Source organism: Cryptomeria japonica, chromosome 10 (assembly GCF_030272615.1).
Source record: "Cryptomeria japonica chromosome 10, Sugi_1.0, whole genome shotgun sequence".
Taxonomy (NCBI): Eukaryota; Viridiplantae; Streptophyta; class Pinopsida; order Cupressales; family Cupressaceae; genus Cryptomeria; species Cryptomeria japonica.
Window position 1 is genome coordinate 906,217,598 of NC_081414.1, and position 14,497 is coordinate 906,232,094.

Below are 14,497 nucleotides of genomic sequence, written 5' to 3' on the forward strand. Positions count from 1 at the left end.
TAGCACAAATTTTAGTTGTACTGAAGGATTAGAAAATGGAAGGGCCCATCAATAGGAGAATAAGAAACCTACTCCCTAGACCAAAAAAGGGAAGAAAAGTGAGACCAAGCAGACATAGAGGAAGAAGCGGGAAAAGAAGACCATGGACCAACACCGTACACCCATATCATAGGTGATATCTCCTAAGGCCTAAAGGAGATGCAAGATCTTAGGGGGAGTAGCACATTGAATTTATCATTCACCCCCTCAGTGAAGATGGCAACATGGAAGAACATGTTGTTGTCGGTATGAAGGAAGAAAATGAGATGATATGTGCGTGTAGAGGTTGCCTCAACTACACACCTACAGATTAGTGTTGAATCACTAATGCTTGTGTCAATAAGTGGAGGATAACAATTGGTATCAGATTTTAACCGGTATGTGCAATTGTTTATGGTGAAAATGGATAACAACAATATTGAAAGACTAAATGAATTCAACCACAAAACCCTAGCCTAACAACAACAAATATCCACCATAACATATGAAGATTACCTAAGACAATGCAAATCAAATGAAATCACAAAGATTATACCATCACATGTCCAATAGGGTTTGGATCTCCATTCTTCCTATCTCCATTGATCTTGCTTAATACATTTTCTCTCAGATTTTATGTTCACAAGAGCTCAACAAAGAATGGAAATGTGGTTGCAAGTAGGCTTGATTGCATATGAAAGTTCGAAAGCATAGTTGGGGCTAAATGCATAGTGAGTGTAATCAATTGATTAGGATGCATAAATTGATTAGGGTTGATAATGAAGGAATTATCCTCTTATATATAAGACACTATATGAAATGGAGGGATAAGATTGAGAGGTGTAAAAGATAAATGGTCGGCTATGATTAGAGGGTAGGTAAAGGAAATAAGAAAATAATGAGAGGGTAGGTAGTGTATGAATTAAGAGATGAATGACATGTGTCAGGGGTAGAAAAGGTTAATGAATGAATTAAATAAATAAAGACTTATTTAATTAATAGAGGAAGTGGGATCAATTAAATAAATAAGATATTTATTTAATTTAGGAATAGGATAATTTAAATAAATAAATGTATTTATTTAAATCAGAAATAAGGATTAGAAGAGGATAAATGAAGTAATTAAATAAATAAGGATTTATTTAATTAATAGAAGAATTAGGCTAAAGTAATTAAATAAATAAAATATTTATTTAATTAGACTGGACAATTTTAGGTGTCTACAACAATATGTTACCGACATATATGCTAAACAAGTACTTGCAGGTTATGTAGGACAATTAAGTAGGAGATCATTGTAATAGCCCCACTAGCATGGAATGTGGAGTTCATGTCTTAGGTGGTATTGGAAAAGACTTGAATGACATATGATTCACCTGGTTGTTGACTATATAGGCATGCATGTTTATGGGCTAATCAATGAAGGTTTATGACTTTATGATGACATTGTATGGCATTGTGTTCATCCAAGATCATGTCATAGGTTGTGGTGGATATAATGGAACTGAAAGATTATCAGATGATCATAGGTGCACAACTCAATCGATATGGAGATGATTGGACTCCCAATATTGTACTTGATCGAAGTTGAGAACCTAAGATGTATGACTCAGGGGAGTTCAAGTTCTCATGATGAAGAGTTGACATGCTTGAACTTGTAAGGATACTGACTTCCCAAACTACAGGTGATGAAAATTGCCGTAGGAATACCTAGGAGAATTTCATTGTAAGGGGTATCTACCTATCCTATAGTTGGTTGTATTGGTAGTACAATCACTTTTGATTCCTAAAGAAATTTGGGATCAAATAGGAGGTGATGTAGGTTGACCAGAAGGTGAGTAGTGTCTACTGGCACATCCCTCTAAAATTGAGTAGCATAACAAATGGTATAGAATTTACATGCTCAATTGGTGTCAGTTGATGGTTGAATCCTCCATCTCAAGTGTTGTGACTTGAGAATATGAAACAAAATGTAACAATTGGTATCCAAGGAGGAGATACTTTCGGTAAAGAAAAAGGAGAGAAAGAATTCTATCAGTGACCGACAAATACAAGGAGGAATGATATCCTGATAGTCCCCTTTGTCATTGTTGTCAAAGGGGGATAAGAATGACTGTAGTATACTGCATACTACATGTGTAAGAATCCATGGATCATAGAAAGGTGGAGAAGGATTATGTAGTATGCCAGATACTACAAGAGTTGACATCAATGCCAAAGGGGGAGATTGTTGGCATTGTACTGTCATTGATGTCAACAGGTATGGGATGACTACCGGTATGAGAGATGTATGTGAAACACTATCAAAGAGGAGTATTGAGATATCTTTGATATCACCTCATGTTGTGGGACACCGGTAAGGTAAGTATAAATGTCCAGTAGTCACCGGTACACAAGTTAAAGCCTGACATATGGAGATGAGATGGTAAGGTGATCAATCCTAGTACAATGCATCACCGATAAGGAAAGGATGTTAATTGGTAAGTGATGTGTTGACTTGGGGAAGTCAAATCAACCAAGTGAGTGGTTGTCATCTTGAAAAGGTCATGACCAGTGTGCAAGCAGGATGAAAAAGGTGTTTGAGTGGTTAGCTGTGATGAAGAGGTAAAATGTTACCTAAATCACATCAATATTGAAGGAGAAGAATGAACAGATCACATGTATGTTTTAAGGTTGTAGAATGATAGGACTCCCACCAGATAAAGATGCAGTCATCATGAGAAGCAATAACTGACAGTGAATGTGCCCATACTAGATCACATGTGCCTGTTTAAAGATGTGTTGCACAAACAAGGAAGTCACATGAGTGTATTGTAGGATTCTAAATACGAGGTATTAGTCCAATGGTAAGTGGAACTTATCTCCAGGTATGCATAGTGTGCATCATGGTTCTTTGAGATAAGAGAGAAGAGGTAAAGGCATGCTGAGATGCTGGTATAGAAGAAGAGTGATGTGTTTGTCATCTTGAGAAACCAGTTGTGATATGGTCAAATACGATCAGGGAGAAGGCAAGGATGAGAAGATGCAGTTAGAGGAGAATGGCTAGACTAAAGATAAAGTCTGTTGATGTTTGATGCTAGGATTTCATCAAGAGTGCTTACCGGTATGTAAGTCCACCGATACTATGAGCAAGCTATAGATGTAGATGTCTTCCCACATTGTGGGAATAAGAATGCTCAGGATAGACATGTCGTGTGACCGGTAAGGAGTTCCACCGATAGTTTAGCAAAGAGAAGACATGATGAGGTTATCAGTATAATATGAGATACTAGTAGGGTTAGTATACTGGTAGGAAAGAGGAACTGGTACAGTGTTTAGTCGGTGATCCTATCTAGACCAGCATGAAGAGTCAAGCTGGTAGTTGGTCGACATGGATGCCACATGGACTTAAGGTGGCAGACCTGCATTCGAATGAAGAATGAATATGAACCGATGGGGTAGTTGTAGAGTTGGTCGACATTAATGGAAGATCCCGCAAATCATAGGATGTGTTGTAGAGCTATTGTAGAGGCTTTTGGCTTGAGGTCTGAAAGACAACTGAATGCTAGCTAAGAGTGATTGAGGAGATTGAGGTAGATGAAGGAAGCATCAGGACAGATCTTGGTGGTTGATCAAGAGATCAATCGATAGCAAAAAAGTGGATCACCAAAGGTAGAAGGCGTGATCAAGAAGGCACGTTGATGGTGGAGTTGTACAGATGGATGTCAGGGAGATCAGATCAAGCAATATCTAACTAGATTTAGTTTGCCTCGAGGATGATGAGAAAACCCTAACCACCCATGATTTTGAATTGGCTTTTGGCAGGAAAATCTGGCTATAAATATGCAGGCCAAAGAGATTGTTAAGGGCTACTGAATAGAAGAAAAATATTGTGCTACTGTGAAGTGTATTACTTATGCATGTGAGAGAAAATCAGCCAAGTTCTCAAAGAGTATCTGAGAAAAGAGGGAGAGTGAAGAGTAGAACCCATAGTGGTTATACCGACAGAGCAGAAGACAAGAGAACTGCCAAAAAGGCAAAGTATGGACCAATAGAGTATAGCACCATAAAAGTATAGAGGAGTGTGGAGGAGATCTAGCAAAGAAGAAGATGAGTAGAGGTGTGTTGGCATATGATGAACCGATATGATCATTATGATGACAATGTATGTTGTCATTGATGTCAATAAATACAGGTGAACTAGTATGAAGATTGGAAGAAGTTGTTATTGATGTTCAAGTTGGAGAACTGGTATGAAGAGATGTAGTAAACCGGTGTCAGGGTTTCACTAAGTGTGACTACCGGTTGGTAGTCTTAGCTCTAGGGTTTCCGGTTTGGCAATCTAGCTTGTGTGATGCAACTGGTGATATTTTGTGATGATTTAGATGAGAGATAAGGATGAGATCAAGATACCATGTTAGTTTTCTGCACGTGAAGGATTTCCTTGAGGATCTTGCATGTGAAGATCGATTGCATTAAATGTCTACCTCAAGAATGAACATTCTTCTTAGTGGTATGAGAATAAAGTGTGATGGGTTACTCATTTCTATGTACGGTGAAGAATGGACAATGAAGAATGACTTGTGATCTATTTGAGATTGTTTTATTCTATGTAATGTGTTTGGATGGTCAGGATTGGACCACTTGTAATTGTAAACCTAAATTGATTAGGGTTTAGGGTTTATGCTACCAACCTAATTTTTGTCTATAAGGTCGATGAGTTTTGATATTGTAGTTGTTGGAAAATATTGTGTTTTTATCCAAGTGGTGAGATACTTGCTAGACCAGTGATTGGTAAACTTCAGAGTGTGATTGCGGAGTAGAGGAGTGGAAAATTGCAGAGTGTGATTGCATATTAGAGGAACTAAAAAGGATATACCTTAGCATATAGTATTGTTATTAGATCAGAGCTTTACCTATTGTCTTCTAACCATTTCAACAGTAAGAAAATCCCTTGACTAGGTAGCTTTAACATGCTTATTGTAAAACCTCTAACCAGGTGAATCAAGTTCATTTTGTTCTTCAAATTCTCTAGCAAGGTAACCTTTAATAGGGTATATAGCCATCCCTTTACTGGGTGATCTTTAACAGGATCGGTTCCTAATAGATCCTTATTGTAAAGTCTAAAACTGGATTAGGCTCCTAATAGAGCGAGCTTCAAAAGAGTTCAAAATAAGCTTGTGGGTATTCATCCCCATCGTGGTTTTTCCCATTTAGGTTTCCACGTGAAAAATTTGTGTTATGAGTTGTGCATTTTTCATGTGATGATTGAGTATTCTTTGTTTAGGTGATTATGCATGTAGAGCTAATGGTTATGGTATTACTGATACAACACATGCATATGTATATGGGTGAACTAGTTATCAAGTGTTGAATGATATTTGAAGTATTTAGTTTTACTAGTTTAGTTGTTTGAAGTCTTATTGTGTTTAACTGATATTGCCATGGTTAAGTTCAGTAATGAAGACAACCGGTTACCATTGTTTTAACTTGATAAGTTGTTGAGAAGTTTTTGTCTGTACTGATTCACCCCCCTCTCAGTACCAGTTAGGGTATTTGTTGTTCATCATTATTCATCAATTGATATCAGAGCAACTCTAGGTCCTCGGTGATATAAGCTTAACCACTTGAGGTAAAAGATCTTGTTGTAATGATGAAGAGGAAAGGTCCTAAGTTCAATAGAGATAACTTCAAAATATGGAAGGAAAAAATAAAGATTTATATGAAGAGTTTGGGTGCTCAACACTGGAGCTATGTTGAGAATGCCTATGGAATCCCCACTGGCACTCTAACTGATGATCATAAAAGAGAGATTCAAGAAAATGGGCAAGTCATGGAAGCCCTTATTAGCAGTCTATCAGATATTGAGTTCATTGATGTACAAGATAAGGAAAATCCTAAGGATGTATGGGACACATTGGAAACTATTTATGGTGGTGATGAGCATGTCAAGCAAGCTAAGGAAGAGAGCCTTAGAGGAAAATTTGAGGACATGACGATGGTTGAAGGTGAGAACATTCAACAATATGGCATAAGGATCAAAAATATGGTTGGAGACATCAAGAGCACTGGTGGAACAATTGATGATGCCACTGTTGTTAGTAAAGTTTTGAGATAATTGTTATCGGTCCATGCAATCAGAGTTGCTTCTATTCAGGAACTAAGGTCTATTGAAAAAACCAAGGTATCCTTAGACTCTATCATTGCAAAGTTGACTGTATATGAATTGAATAGCTATGATGACAATGTTCAGAAGACTGAGCCAACTTTTAGAATATTTGTTGCACCAACCAGAAAAGGAAAAGAAGTAAGTACCGGTTATGATCCATGCAAAGAAGAGGTATGGATGATGAAGAGATTCTGATGGAGTTTGAAGCTCTTCTTCCCAAGAGACTTCCTAAAGGCACTGGAAAATATGGAGGTAAGCTTCCTTTAATTTTTTTTTCCTACAATAAGATAGGACATATAGCTGTTAACTTTCCTAACAATGACAATAAGGGTAAACCAGAGAGGTTTAGAAAGTATAAAGGAGGAAATAGAAGAAATTGTCTTGTTGCAATGGATGAAGGTGTTACTAATGAAGAATCTGAGGATGAAGAGAATGAGGACATAGTGTTTGTAGCTGTAAAGGAAGAAGTGTCTGACAAGAAAGCACTTGTCTCTCGCATTGACAACTCTAATGAGTGGATTATTGATAGCGGGTGTTCTCACCACATGACTGGTGACTGGAGAAAGTTTTTATCTCTAGAAGAATATGATGGAGGTGTTATCAGATTTGGTAATGATGCATTATGCTTGGTAAAGGGTAAAGGATCCATCTCATTGAATGGAAAGAGCAGTGCAGATGATGTCTACTGGGTAGAAGGTCTTAAGTACAACCTTTTGAGTGTTGCTCAACTAAATGACAAAGGACTCATTCTGGAGTTCAAAGGTGGAGTCTGTAGTATAATTGGAAAGAACGGTGAACTTATTGCCACCGGTAAGCAGACTAGAGGTAACTTGTTTTAGTTGAATGCCAAGATTAGTTGGTGTCTAATGGCGAAGTTTGATGACAGTTGGATATGTCATAGGAGACTTTGTCATATGAACTTTGATAATATTGTAAAGGTGAGTAAGATCAAGGCAATAAGAGGAGTGCCTTTGCGGAACAAACCTGAGAATTCTTTGTGCAGAGAATGTCAACTTGGGAAGATGTCTTCCTCAACTTTCAAATGTAAGTCTTTTTCAGCAGAGAACTTACTTGATCTTGTGCATACCGATTTGTGTGGTCCAATGAAAAATAGAATTATTCAGGGAGATAGGTATTTCATGATTCTTATTGATGATTGCTCAAGAAAGATGTGGGTCACATTCTTGAAAGACAAGTCTGAGGCATTTGGAAAGTTCAAAGCCTTTAGAGCATTAGTAGAGAAAGAAAGTGGTGAAAGGATAAAATGCCTAAGAACTGATCAAGGAGATGAATTCACTTCTGATGAATTCAACAAGTACTATGATGATAACGGTATCAAGAGGTAGTTGTCTACCCCAAGGACATGACAACATAATGGCATATAAGAAAGGAATAACAAGACTATAGTTGAAGTGGCTAGAACAATGTTGATCCAAGGAAAGGTTGCTCACACTTTTTGGAGAGAAGCAACGAGCACTGCAGTCTATACTATGAACTGGGTACTCATCAAGAAAGGTAAAGTTTAAACCCCTTATGAGTATTGGACCGGGAAGACTCCCACTATGAGTTATTTTAAAGTATTTGGCAGTAAGTGTTACATCAAGAGAGGTGAGCATCTGAGGAAGTTTGATGCTAAATGTGATGAAGGAATATTTTTGGGATATTCCACTAAGAGAAAAGCTCTCAAGTGCTACAACAATAGGACACACAAAATTGTTGAGAGTATCAATGTTAGGGTTGATGAATCCCCTAAGGATCTAGAGGAAACCTACAGTGAGAAAATGGAAGATGAACTAGGTGTAGCCTTCTGGGAAGCGGTTAAGAAAGAAACAAGTAAAGACCTCAGTGTTCCTATACTGGTAAAAGCTGCAATAGGTGAAGAAGAAGAAGTAAGTGAAGAAGAAGAGGAAAAGCAAGAAGAACTAGTTAGAGTCATTCCTAGATATGTGAAACTACATCATGATCCAAAACAGATCATAGGAGAAAAAGATGCAGGGATACTCACAAGAAGAAAGGTGAAAGAGAGCTCTTGCATGATTTTTGAATTTGAGCCTAAGACTTCTATAGAAGCACTTACAGATGAAGATTGGATTAAGGCAATGGAAGAGGAGCTAGACCAGATAGAGAAGAATGTAACATGGTCTTTGGTACCCAGACCAGAACACAAGAATGTCATAGGTACCAAATGGGTCTTCAGGATTAAGCTAAATGAAGAAGGCATTGTTGTAAGGAACAAGGCAAGACTTGCATGCAAGGGATATTCTCAGGAAGAAGGAGAAGACTATGGAGAAACCTTTTCTCCAATGGCTAGACTGGAAGGTGTTAGAATACTACTTTCATTTGCAACATTTAAGGGATTCAAGGTATACCAGATGGATGTGAAGTCTGCATTCTTGAATGGAATCCTAGAAGAGGAAGTGTATATTGAGCAAATAGATAGGTTTTCCTTATCAAAAGATAGTAACATAGTTTGTAGATTACACAAGGCCCTGTATGGATCAAAATAAGCACCAAGGGCATGGTATGAACATTTACATTCTCATCTTGTGAAGATAGGATTTCAAAGAACAAGTGAGGATAGCAACATCTACCTAAAATCTGAAGGTGATCAGATTATGATCTGTGAAGTATTTGTAGATGACATAATCTTTGGAGGAGATTATGAAATGAGCCATGCATTTGTAGATGAAATGAAGAAAGAGTTTGAAATGTCTCTGATTGGAGAGATAAAGTTCTTCATTGGTCTATAGATTCAGCAGATGAAAGAGGGTATCTTTATTACCCAGTCCATGTATGTCAAAGAGGTATTGAAGACCTTTGGCATGGAGGAAAGCAAACCGGTTGGTACACTGATGGTGACCGGATGTAAATTGACTAAGGAAGATGATTCAGCATTAGTGAATGAGAAGGAGTACCAGCCAATGATCAGTAAGCTGCACTATTTGGTACACAACATACCAGATATTGCTCATGCAGTGGGCATAGTAGCTCATTTTTAGAAAAGTCAAAGAGAATCCCACTTGGTAGCAGTCAAGAGGATACTTAGATACCTAAATGGAACAGTTTATTATGGATTGTGGTATCCATATAATGGTGATTTTAATCTCAAGGTATTTATCAATGCAGATTGGGGAGGTAATGTGAACAATCAGAAGAACACAATTGGTGGAGCGTTCTTTCTTGGTGGAAGACTAGTCTCATGGACGAGTAAGAAGCAGAGTTGTACTTCTCAGTCTACAGCTGAAGTGCAGTATGTGGTAGCATTTATAAATTTCACTCAAGCAATCTAGATGAAACATGTATTGGATGGTTTCAAAGTACCTATATCTCAATCGGTGAGTATATTTTGTGACAATACTAGTGCAATCATTATTTCCAAAAATATGGTATTGCATTCTAGGACAAAGCACATTGAGCTCAACTATCATTTATTGAGAGAGAAGGTTCAAAATAGAGAGGTTGTATTACAACATGTTTCCAGTAAGGAGCAGCTAGTAGACATATTCACTAATCCCTTATTGAAGACTAGATTTACCTATTTGAGAGGTGAATTAGGGCTTCTACCCCTTCATGAAGTAAATTAAAGAATGTGTGCTCCACATGAGTCAGGTACAACAATGAAAAATCTTACAAGGTTGATGTGTTGAAGGATTCTACTCCACAGGGGGAGAAACATAAGTAGAGATTGGGAACTTGTGCCTCCACTTTGGGATTGTTGTCAAAGAGGGAGAAGATATCTGATGTATGATATGGGAGAAGATATCTGATGATGAAGATATATGTTATAGTTGCAATGCTACACTGAGTATTGCCATCAATGCCAAAGGGGAGATGATAATGTATGTTGTAATGCCCGCCAAAATACCCTAAAGAAACTAAACAATAATAAACAAATGGAGATAATTTTTTTCTTAATTAACCATCTAATAACAACTAATGAAACAAATAACATCTCCATCTATTTACATTCATTAACCAATTAACCAATACAAACATGCATCATTGTTCATTTCATCAAATAACGCAAGCGGAAATAACACAACATCAATAATCTTTCTCTAGGGTACTTTAACATCATTACTTAATTCATTTCCACAATAACATACTACACACACGATAGGTATATTTCACCATTATTAATGCATCATATTCTAATCCTTTAACCATGAGATATGAAACCTAAAACATTGCTTATGCATGTTTTTCCTTTCTACCAATGCAATTATGTGAATCATCCCTATTTACTAGATCCAAATAACAGCTTCTAATATATGCACTAATTAATCTACAAAGACTCCTTTTTAAGATTATTTAACACTCTAACTAGCCTCTAAACATTCCATGAAATAATACAACTAATTCATAGTGCAATTCCATTATGTTCCAACTATAACCACTTATTTCCATGATTCATAAGATCACATCTCTACAAATACAATATGCCTAAGTTCCAATTTCCAACTACAATTCATCTTACAAATATGAGTACATTATCTACTATATAAAGAATGTTACATCTCACACATTCCATCTTATTCATTACATAAATCTGCTACAAGGTGTTGTTCTCAAATTTTGATTTCCCTTCTATCATTCTGGTAAAAATCAAATAACTTTGTTTGCATATGAAGAGATCAGAGAAATAGAACTAAAAATAACATATAACAAGGTTTTCAAACCTTCTACACTTTGAACTTATCCAATGTTCAGGTGGGTATACCTTCTGTGAATATTTTCACACTTTAAAATTGAGATCCATAGTAAAACAATGCTAGAAACCTATGGACTTCATCACCTTAATAGAACTCAAACATTAATTGAAAAGCTTATACTCATTTTTAGTATTGATCTTTAAGAAAGGTAAAAAGAATCCCACAATCGAATACCAGTGCCTTATTTCAGGCTACAGAGTCACCCAAATCAAGTTAGAATTCCAAAACTGAATAATCCCATACATTTCACCACTTCAGCCTTAGCTAACCCCACACATGCATGACATATATATGAGTTTTATCCTCTAGAAACTAAAACCGTTCATCAAATTCAAAGTACAAAAATGATTGATTTACTGATAGAGATATTTCAAGCATATTTAATTCCTCTACCTTGAAAAGAAAAGCTAGAAACATATCCATATGACTGCCTTAAAATCCATGCTCAATCAAATAACCCAAGATTATTCAAATGAAACCAGTAAATTAATGAGTGCACATCAAAAGACAATATAGATTTAAGCCTAAAAAGTGTTGATCTGCATCTTTATATTCATTTTGAAAATTTAATCTTACATGATTCAAAGTATTCTCTGATATCTAGAAAAACCCAAATATATTCCTGTAGAGTTTCTTTACAAAATTTCTTGTGATGCCTTTTTCATGAGTCCTAGTATCCATTTATAATATCATGGATGCATACAAGATTCAGACATTCCTAAGAAAAATTTGTTACAAACCGCAATCTTCTCCAAAAAATAGTTACAAGTCCTTTTCATTATCAATAGCCTCTTCAGCTTGTTGTCCTGCTACAACATCTTCTAACTATTCTGGAACTTCTTCTTTTTGTCCGACATATTTGTCCTTCCATTCCTGGAACATGCCATCATTTGGCCAATCTCCATTTCTATGAAACCATAATGTGACTTTACATTTTCAATCTCCTCAATTGTCTTGACAAATAAGGATGTGTCATCAATATTGATGATTTCATTTACCCTTTTGGACAAGTTGTGGTCCAGCTCTTCCAGCCATGCTTTCTCCTCTTTTAACTGAGTCAAACCATCAAAACCCCCTAGAAGCAACTCATACTTGTGATCAGAATATTCTTTCCTATATAATTGGGCTTTTCTCTTCACACCTTCCCTTTCTTCTGAGAGTATATTCATTTCTTTTATGAATTCACAAGTGGATCTAATACTATAATTTGCCTCTCCATCTACATGAGATGAACACATAAGCTCTAGCTACTTTCCCTTAGGCATCCACTTATTCAGAATCGGTTCCAGAGTGGTCTCATCTTCTCTTAATTTAGTCAAAATATTCAGAATCCTCTTCATAGAAATATGCACGATAGAGGCCCTAACTGAATCAGCAAATTTCAAAATTGTAGCCTTTACCTTTTCCTCATATTTACTTGCTAACAGGACTTGAGCCTGTTTCAACTTTTCCAACTCATGTTGAATAGTTTCAGCCGATTGAAAACCAGAAGGCATAGGAGAAGGGGGAAATTCTATGATAGGACTTGTAGGTGGAGGTATTGCTCGAGAAGAGGTTATCATTAGAGAAGAGGACTCACCTTGATGGTGTTGTCCTACCAACTGACTCTGAAGTCTAGCAATGATGCTATCTAGGTTAGGTATTCCTTCTTTGGCCTCATTATAAGCCTTCAAGATTGTTTCCAATTTCAATTGGAGATTAGCTTTTTCCTTTGCCTCCTTTTCTGCCACTGCTACACTGAATTTTGTAGTTTCTAAAACTGTGCTAGCAACTTCTATCACCCCTGTATCTTGGACTCTTTTCACAATCATACCTCCTAGGAAACTAGAATCTGAGGCATCTTTCCTTCTTCTATTTTCATCCTTTTTCAATGACCACATGACTAGAGAAGCATTATCTTTGTTGAATGTCACTCCTTCCATAGGCTTGGTTTCCTTCAAGGACCAAGGCATCAACAATATCCCACTTAGGGAGGATTAAAACACTGGTTTCATGAATGATCTTACATAGGATAGATCATTGCTGAAACTAGACTAGGTCTTAAGTTACTTCCCTCAAATCACTACGTTAAAAGAACTACTAGCTACAATTTGATCTTGACTTCTGCAACACATCTTGCTCTCGGTCCTGTCAGTTACAAATGCCTATTCAAACCAGACACTCATGCAGTAAAACAAACAAAGAGAAAGAAACACCCTTCTCACTTAACGAGAATCCATTCTTCACAGGAAACCTCTTTCAAAGTAAACCATCCTTGTCACAAATACCAATTGATGACATACCAATATTTGGCCAGCCCAAAGCTCACACCATGTTTGGAGAAAGGCAAGAAAGAGAAGCTAGTAAACGAGATACTCACAATGATTTCAGTAATCATGCCATTGATAGTGATTCCTCAACTGAATCAGAGGTCCCTGAACCTCCTGAAGATGAAATACTCAAGTGGTAGAATGATAAAGAGTTCCAGAAAATAATGAAGGTCATCGTGGCTAGGGAAAAAGAAGACTATTTCCTAGAATTGGCAAAGCAAGGTGCCAAACTCCCTACTAGTTATAATGTGGAGACCCTCATTGCTAAAGAAGAAGAAACACCATGGGGAAAAATAAGCAAACAAATGCAAGCATTACAAACTGCAATCACAAGAATAGAAGATAGAGATAAAACGCCAAAACAATACTATCTAGATACAATATGCCCATTCCCATTTGACAAAAACCTTTACATGTCTCCACTTCCTTCATGCGTCGAGATCCCAAAATTTGACAAATATGATGGTACCTCAGACCCTCAAGATCATGTTAGAGAGTTTTGTGCCGCCTGTATGGAGTTCATGCATGATCAAAAATATCTCATGCATCTTTTCCCAAGAAGTTTATGGGGTCAAGCAATGGAATGGTTTGCAAGCCTACCCAAAGGGATAAAAACTTTTGAAGAACTAATCCAATTATTTTTGCAACAATACTCATACAACATTCATCACCCAGTCACCACGATAGAGCTTTGCAATACCAGACAAAAGATAGGAGAACCCTTTCTCACTTTCCTCCAACAATGGAGAAAGATGTTCTCTAGATATTCACAGACTATCCCAGATCTTGAGAAAATGGATATCTTTGTCAACAACTTAGTCCCTGAGCTGAAGTACAGTGTCCAGATGCAAGTACACCCCTCATTCAACAAAATGGTAGATAACACCCTCAGAATGGAAGACGTACTTATCAAAAAGGGAGATATCTCACTTTGGAAAGAAACACAATAAGGTTCTAGCTCTAAAGAAAAGAGTAAATACTGGAAATATGGAAAAGACAGCAACAAGAACGTTGTTAATGATGGAGCGGTAGATACTGTCCAAGCAAAAACAAATTCCACAATATTTAACTTGGCCAGTGGCACGCAAGCACTCAAGGCAGCTGAAACTACAATAGAGAATCCCCTAAAGAAAACAAGAGAATAGTTTAAAGACAAACCTTGGGTCTCAAAACCTTATTGGCAAATAATCTAATAACATTACCAGACAATCATATGACCTAGAAATTAGACCCAAGTGGTGGAGAGAAAATGAATACTACGACTATCATCAGAACAAAGGGCATAACATAAACAACTGCATGAAACTCCA